The sequence below is a fragment of the Megalobrama amblycephala genome, linkage group LG14 (genome assembly GCF_018812025.1).
Source record: "Megalobrama amblycephala isolate DHTTF-2021 linkage group LG14, ASM1881202v1, whole genome shotgun sequence".
Classification (NCBI taxonomy): Eukaryota; Metazoa; Chordata; class Actinopteri; order Cypriniformes; family Xenocyprididae; genus Megalobrama; species Megalobrama amblycephala.
Window position 1 is genome coordinate 1,327,317 of NC_063057.1, and position 9,426 is coordinate 1,336,742.

Sequence of the window (9,426 nt, forward strand, 5' to 3'; positions counted from 1 at the left end):
GGTTAAGCTGAGAAAAACACAGCTGCTCATCCATCTGAGCACTGCACGGACATACATGAGATTATTTATACAGATCATCTCAACGAAACAGTCGAAAACCATCCGCAAACAAACACAATCTGACTCTGAACAGGAAACGCATCAAAGAAAGAGGCAACAAAAGCTTTGGGAACATTATGATGCTTCCATTGCACATTGTCAGATTTATAAACATGATTAGTACAAAAATAGTTTTGTTGACGAATCAACTTTGACAGAAAGCAACAATTATAAACTTCATGTGTCATGTCTAGACATTTAGGAGACATGTTTTGCTCTAAATACACTGTTAAAAATATATTATAATAAGTCATGGCACCATAATGTATGTTTTTCCACTACTTTAACTATTCAATATAATTTTTACATTCATTGGCCAATCGTACTCGCACACAATTTGTTGTGGCGTTGGAAAATCCCATTTAATGAACACAAAATACACATTTTATATATGCTGATACACAAATACAGTATATATAGTCATACATTTTTACTCATAGACTTTTAGGGTGTACAATATACCCAATTACAAACCCGATTCCAAAAAAGTTGGGACACTGTTCAAATTGTGAATAAAAACAGAATGCAATGATGTGGAAGTTTCAAATTTCAATATTTTATTCAGAATACAACATAGATGACATATCAATTGTTTAAACTGGGAAAATGTATCATTTTAAGGGAAAAACAAGTTGATTTTAAATTTCAGGGTATCAACACATCTCAAAAAAATTGGGACAATTCCATGTTTACCACTGTGTGGCATCCCCTCTTCTTTTTATAACAGTCTGTAAACGTCTGGGGACTGAGGAGACAAGTTGCTCAAGTTTAGGAATAGGAATTTTGTCCCATTCTTGTCTAATACAGGCTTCTAGTTGCTCAACTGTCTTAGGTCTTCTTTGTCGCATCTTCCTCTTTATGATGCACCAAATGTTTTCTATGGGTGAAAGATCTGGACTGCAGGCTGGCCATTTCAGTACCCGGATCCTTCTTCTACGCAGCCATGATGTTGTAATTGATGCAGTATGTGGTCTGGCATTGTCATGTTGGAAAATGCAAGGTCTTCCCTGAAAGAGACGACGTCTGGATGGGAGCATATGCTGTTCTAGAACTTTGATATACCTTTCAGCATTGATGGTGCCTTTGCAGATGTGTAAGCTGCCCATGCCACACGTACTCATGCAACCCCATACCATCAGAGATGCAGGCTCTTTTTTTTTCTCTGAGAAACTCCTTTCTGATATTGCTCCACAATTTTTCGCCGCAGCATTGGGGGAATTGGTGATCCTCTGCCCATCTTGACTTCTGAGAGACACTGCCACTCTGAGAGGCTCTTTTTATACCCAATCATGTTGCCAATTGACCTAATAAGTTGCAGATTGGTCCTCCAGCTGTTCCTTATATGTACATTTAACTTTTCCGGCCTCTAATTGCTACCTGTCCCAACTTTTTTGGAATGTGCAGCTCTCATGAAATCCAAAATGAGCCAATGACATTTCAAAATGTCTCACTTTCAACATTTGATATGTTATCTATATTCTATTGTGAATAAAATATAAGTTTATGAGATTTGTAAATTATTGCATTACTTTTTTATTGACAATTTGTACAGTGTCCCAACTTTTTTGGAATCGGGTTTGTATATGTGCAAGTTGTTATTTACAAAATCGGACAGTGATGGTGCAAAACTGTGTTGTTTGTCCAATTATATAAATAGAAAATGTATTAAAAGTTAAAAATAATAAGAAGTGCAGATGGGTGGCATAAATAAATATGAAATTAACCATTTTAAACCTCTGTTTTCTAATATACAAGATTGAACAACTTGATTTTTAAAGTACAGCTAATTTGCTTGTACTTAATTTTAAGAGATAGTTCATCCAAAAATGAAAATTCTGTCATCATTTACTCACCCTCAAGTTGCTCCAAACCTGTATACATTTCTTTCTTCTGCTGAACATAAAGGAAGATATTTTGAAGAAAGTTTGTAACCAGGCTGCTTTGGGGCACCATTGACTTCCATAGTAGGAAAAAAATACTACGGAAGTCAATGGTGCCCCAGAACTGTTCAGTTTCCCATATTCTTCAAAATATCTTCCTTTATGTTCAGCAGAAGAAAGAAATGTATACAGGTTTGGAGCAACTTGAGGGTGAGTAAATGATGACAGAATTTTCATTTTTGGGTGAACTAACCCTTTAAGACAGCAATTGAAGTATTTAAGTAGGTGGAAAGTAGGTTTTTGTCCAGCAAAATGCAGGGCTTTTTTATTGTAGCTGCATATTTCAATAGGGAATAATCAAAATCATTGCTTGAGTTCTTTCATTCAAACGGCCTCAGTCTCTTCAGACGAGACGTCGCACGTGTGATCTGTTCGCTGGCCTCGGGCTCTGATTCTGTTGATTGAGGGCAGTGTGTGGATTGATATGCTGGAAATACAGCAGTAAGTTTCTCAGCCTGAGTGCCAGAAAGTTGTTTTTAAATCACTGTGGATGGACGAGCATGAAGTCTCCGCTGCTCTGTGGAAAAATACAGGGACAGCAAATCAGTGTTGTTTGTGCATCAGGAGCAGTTTGGAAAATGACCGGCACATGACAGCGTCCATGTGAGAGAGAGAGAGATATTGTCGACTCTTTCAGTCCTGCCACTGTTAGGGGTTTCCGTCATCATTTTATGGATTTAGTTTAAACTAATTCATTTAGCTTTAATTCATTTTAAATTCTAATTACATTTTATGAACATACTTCATACATAAACATACTTTATCACTAAAAAACTTGAAATAACCCATTAAACATGAAAGTATTTATATAGAATCTTTTTGGCTTTAAAATTGAGTTGTATATACAACCACTGAACTTTTTTTTTCTAAGAGTGTGAGCTTTGAATGAATGATTTAGTGATGCTACTGTCTTTAAGATATGTTTGTGTTACAAGTTTTCTCAAATGATATGTTTAAATATTTAAATATGCACTCATTCGCATTCATTGGAACAAGCCAAACTTCAGTTGACATATTAAAGATAAGGGATTTTTTTCTTTTGCATATCTCTTTTTATCACAACCAGAAAATACTGCCAACAGCTAAGTCTAGAAGACATTACTTTTGCAAGTTCTCTGAATGTAATGCTTAAGAAACTTTTTTTCTTCTTCTTGGTTGTGCAAATGTTTAGGGAACGTTCCATTTTATCATTATGCAAACATTACGTGAACGTTACTTTTGAATGTTCTCAGAACGTTCTAAACCAAAATGTCAAATTAATACATTTCAGGAAAAAAAAAAACATTCCATGAATGATGTATAAATAATGCTTTTGTGCTAACATTTTGAGAATGTTATTAAAGACTGGATAACTTTGAACGAACGTTCTATTAACGTTACTGGAAGAACGTTTGTTCATAACTTTAAGAGAACCTTGCCAGAACATTCTGAGAACATTAGCTGAGATGACCATGAGCAGAAATCAAACAATCACACACTCATCATGGAGTTTCATGTATTTGCTGTAATGCCTGCAGCTGCATGTATTTTCCTGCTCCTTGTTTTATTAGGACACTGGAGCAGAACAACAAGTGCAGAAACACATGTGGAGGAGATGCCCTGGGTGTTGACACAGATGGATGCAAAACATGGATGTTCTTTAGCACAACATAAGACAATCACAGATACTGGAGCAAAACACACAGACAAACCTGCAGAAACATGTACTGAAACATACTGAACATATCATTTATTAATGAATCTGTGCTGCCTCCACTAACAAAAACAGCAGTAACTATTTTTATGTATAATATTATAAATATAACCCACTTCCATGCTAACAAAAATATGTTCTAAAAACGTTTTCATTAAGTTATGAAAACCCTGAACATTCAAAACACCCAATTTTTTAAATGTTTAAAAAAAAAATCTTTGTTATACAAACGTTTAGGGAACATTCTATTTTATCATTCTTCAAATATTAAGGGAACATTATATTTGAATGTTCTCTGAACACTCTGAAACATTTAAAAACATTAGACGAACGTCCGACTGGATGAGAACCTTGAGAAAACCTTGCCAGAACGTTATCTGTTAGCTGGGTTACTGTCAAACTAATCAATAATTCATAGATAAGCAGGACACTGAAAAAATAAAATTTTTCACTCAGAAGTTGTAAATTTCACAGTTAATTACAAAGAAACAATACAGTGAATAAAAAGTGAAATAGTATTTTCTCATAAAACATACACTTTAAAAAATGCTGGGTTAAAAACAACCCAAGTTGGGTTGAAAAGGGGTTGTTTTGACCCAGCGGCTGGGCAGTTTTATTTAACCCAACTATTGTTTAAAAATGACTATATGGCTGGCTTAAAATGAACCCAAAAAATGTGGGAAATTAAAAATCAGACTCATACTAGAGACAACAATAATAATCAAAAGGTGAACATTTATTAATAATGTTTATTGTTTAATTATTATTCATTAAACATACTAATAAATGTTAATTTCCAATATACTTTGGGTTCATTTTAAGCAAGAAATACAGTCATTTTAAACAATAGTTGAGTTAAATAAAAACTGCCTAGCAGGTTGGGTAAACATTTAACCCAACTGTTGGGTTTGTCCATTTTCAACCCAACTTGGGTTGTTTTTAACCCAGCATTTTTTAGAGTGTACTCCAGTAATCTTTATTTACGACTTTGAAAAATCTGTTTATACAGTGTAATGGTAAAATGCTGATGAAATGATGCACATCATATGGACGTCTGTGAGAAGTTTGACCATTCTTTGCCCAGAAATCGTGTGTGTTTGAGATTGTTTCCTATCAGCACTTGTTTGTCTCATGGCCATTTGTGAAATATCTCTCACAGGTGAGACGCAGTGTGTTGGTGCACATTTCCTCCACGCTTTTTCAGTGTATCATGAAAATACCTTCACATTTAATCAGATAATGGGTTTGTTTTCGATTTCCAGCAGCAGAAATCAGTGTAATGAAGGTCACGCATCACATATTTGGGTATTTAAGGAGCATCTGAAAGTGTCGCACACATAATTGTCAGATTCTTCTGCTCCACTGATGTCTTTATAGTCATCATGGCAGTTATGTAACAGGTTATGTAACATGTTTAGGGCACTTGTGGGTGTCTTTTGAGGGGTGTTTTGGTCTGATGGACACAGATGGACGCTCCTGCCGTTAACAAAACCTCATTAAGTGTCTGTGTGATGAATCACCATGTGAAGCTCGTCACGGTCTTCAAGAGCCCATGAAGTCTCTTCAGTCCTGACAGAACCAGAGTCATACACCCAAACGGTCACAGACAGCAGGGAAAACCATGCAAATGCAGTAAAAATGATGTAATCTGGTCTTGAATTACACTGCAAAAAGTCTCAAACTGAGTTTTAGCTTCAAACAAGGAAAAAAAAAACTGCCAATGGAGTCAGAAAAATAATCTTCTTTTCCCTTTGAATTAAGTTTACTGCCAGATACTTTACTAATTTTGATTAATTTCTTCTGTAAATAAGACTTAATATCTTCAGTCATTTTGATTCTCCAGTAAATGTATCTTGATTTAAAGGGATAGGGCAAGAGATCACTTCCGGCATCAGAGCGCGTTCAGACCTCACACACCGAATGCTCAAGGCAGTTGGACATAGTGGTGTATTAGAGGTAAAAAATTATATAAATACTGTTTGGTTTCTCGCACAAACCGATTGTTTCGTGTCTTAGGACATTAATGTGTTGTCATGAGCAGCAGGGTTTAATTTGGATTTGTCTGTGCATGTTTTTTTTTGTTTTTTTGACTCTTATAGATGAGGTTCCCATTGACATGCATTATACGCATATAAATGGAACATTCCATTTTATCATTTTGCAAACATTATAGAAATGACGAATATAACTTTGAACGAACGTTCTGTTGACGTTACTGGAAGAACATTTGTTCATAACTTTGAGAGAACCTTGCCAGAACGTTCTGAGAACGTTCCCTGTTAGCTGGGAACTTGATGGCACGTTTTGCATGGGCAAACACAAATCTGCTGGATGTTTGGATGACTGAATGTCCAGTAATAATCACACTGGACAGTAAAAACAGCGCCTGCACAGCGGGAATGTTGCTGATCACATTCCATACTGTCCTGCAAACACACACATACTGATTCAATCAAGCATCACATCAAAAACAAAGATCATACTGAGAAGAGAAAAAAAAATGATGCTCTTATTCAGTATTTTTGACTTATTTTCCAGTACAAATATTTAAACATCCTTAAAGGATTAGTTCACTTATTTTCTGATAATTTACTCATTTACTCTTTCTTCAGCCAAAATGAAGGTTTCTAACCACAAATGCTCGTCTTGCACTGGTCTGTGATGGCCACTCATTACGTAATCATGTTCAGATCACGCGTGACGTAGGCAGACGTACCGATCCAGTGTCAAAGCAAACGTTCAAAGACTAAGTCAAAAAGCCTTTACAAAAAAAGGTTAAACAACGATGTTGGGTGATTTTGAAGTTGGAGGAGAAAATGAGATGGAGTTTTTCGCCGTACAGCGGTACTTTCGCCTACATCACGCATGACCTTTCCAATGTGATTACGTAATGCGTGAACTAATCCTTTAAATCAATACATTACTTGAGAAGCAAAGTGACTGAAGATATTAAGTCTTGTCTACTGAAAAATGTATCAAAATTAAGTGAGTTTTTGCTAAAAACAAGACTACCTAACTCTAATTCTAATCCTAAAACAAAAACTTAAGGTCTGAAGTCATTTTGCTTCTCCAGTAACTGTATCTTGATTTAAGAATATTTAGATAGCGGTACATTTTTTGCAGTGTGTATCATTGCTGAAGTGCCAGAGGACTGAACTGATATGGCTCATGTTACATTTTTAACAGTTTTTTGACATAAAATGTTGGCTAGAGAAAGTGGGAATGGGATCAAGACACATTACAGGCCAGTTCAAACATGAGCACTACAGCTCAACGTGTCTGGACAATGTGTGCAAACCACCAGCTCCATCACAAAAACACATTATTTTCCTCATATTCTCCATTGTTGCAGCTCCTCTCTTCCCGGTCTGTCAGTAACACTCTGTTTAGTTCCTGTCTCTGTGAAGCCCCTCCTTCTGAAAAGCACAATGTGCTCTGATTGGTCGGCTGGAGCAGTGTGTTGTGTTTGGTCAAGCTCTTCAAACGTGTTTGGGAAATGTCCCGAACGCCAGTTTCAACACACTACTAACTAACTCAACCAGGCCCCGCCCCTTTATTCTGCGTATTAATTATTTAAATGAGAAATATTGTGAAGAAAACTCAAGACTACAATAGAGGCGTTTCAGGAAGTTCAGAAACAGTGAATAAATAAAATCACCATAAGCGAAAATTACTCACACCATCATCAGGTCTATTATAATGATAATAATAAAAACGCTTTGCAATCAACAGCACTAAAAATGCTTTTCTCAAATCCTGCTGATTTCAGTCCGACATATGATATAAGTATCTAAAGAGTAAATAATTTGTCTAGTGTTTGTTTTAGTAAATAATATCAGGACTCCAGTTGAAGATTGATCTCATTATATAAGAGAGACTTTACAAAATGACCCACAAAACTTTGACCTCATTTTCTGTAAGAACTCCAGAAAAATGTGCAGAATAAAGGGTGTTGAGACGAGTGCATACCTGTGCAGTGAGATCAGCACACACGTTCACTCATATAAAGCGTGTCAGTGGTGTGATTGATGGTTCTTCACAGTAAAAGCAGCAGCATTAGAACAGAATGTACTACAACCTCGAACAGACTGATGATGATATTGTGGTTGTTAGTGAAACTTAGAATATTACACTAGAGAGCAGGGTCATAAAGTCATCCGACTCTGTTCCAATAACCAAGTGCGCTGCCTACCTAGAGAGCACTGTAACACATCATACACTCTTAAAAATAAAGTTCTCTATTAGCATTCCATGAAGAACCTTTTCATTGCACAAAAGGTTCTTTCTAGTGGAACAAGGTTGTTTAGATTATTAAAATGTTCCTCACATTAAGAAAAAAATTATCACTGCAAAACCTATTTTTAGGCATGCTTTTCACAAAAAAGGCATTTGTTGCCTTCTAAGATACTTTCTAAGGCAGCATTGCAACTATCCTTTATATAAGACAAATGTTCCCAAAAAGTTATGAATTTTTTTTTTCTTAAATGTTCTCTGAATGTTTTATTATTTTTATGCGAACATTCCATTTTGCAAACATTATGTGAACATTACTTTTGAATGTTCTCTGAAACAAGCAGTAACATTTAAAAATGAACATTTGATGAACGATAAATAACATTTTTAAACTAATGTTTTGAGAACATTATTAAATACCTACGGACCCCCCACATGACACGCAGGAAAAAAATAGTTGGCTAAATCGTGCGCACGATTTGATCCGTAAAGACCAGATAATGTTGAACGAACATTAAATTAATGTTACTGGAAGAACGTTTTTGCCACTACTATGGAAAATAAATCCAATAACTAACTATGAAAATATATAATTAGCTCAATCTCATTAAACATTCTCAGAACTTTCTGGCAAGCGTCTCTCAAAGTTATAAAAAGTTGTATGACACAAGCGGTTGCTGCCTATGTAGAGTGATCCAAATCAGCCATGAGGTTCGTTCTCAGTTCAGACTACCTTCCATTGATGAAAATCAAATTTTAGATGATTTACCGAATCTAATTTACAACAAGGTATGTCAGTCCACTGTCTGCATGTGCTTAAGATCTATTTCTGCTATGTGGGTCACTTGCTAATGGAACTGGCCATCCAAAAATACCTGCAGTATGCTGTACACTGACCCTTCCACTAACCTGAACAGACCTCTCTGAATTAATGTCATTGTTCACATTTGGAATAGCATACTACTGTACTTTCATTTTTGCAGTATGTATTCTGTGCGGTGTTGAAAACTTGCATGACATGCATTTGCCAAAATGTGCAGTATGCAAAGAGAGCACACTGCATTAAACACTGTTTCCCGTAATGCAATGCACCAAACGTCACCTTGCATTTACAACGAGTCAATAAAATCCGTGAGAAAGCTATCCGTTAGCATGATTTAAATTCTGCCATTTTTGCATTCGATCGTGCAGAAGCTTTGCATGCACCTCGATCTGGATGAGTGTGTTTGATTTCGCTCAAGGACATGCACATGTATTCACATGAGTGAGGCTGGCAGGGATATCTGTTCACTCACAGATGTGCAAAGTCATCTGAATTCACTTGGCAGTGTGTAAATGTCCTTCTATTAACAGATTAAAATGCTCAACAATTAAGAAAAGATTGCAAAAACCTTGTGATTTATGAATATGGCACCACTACTGCACTCCAAGAAGCTGCTGATGAGACTCAACATGGATAAA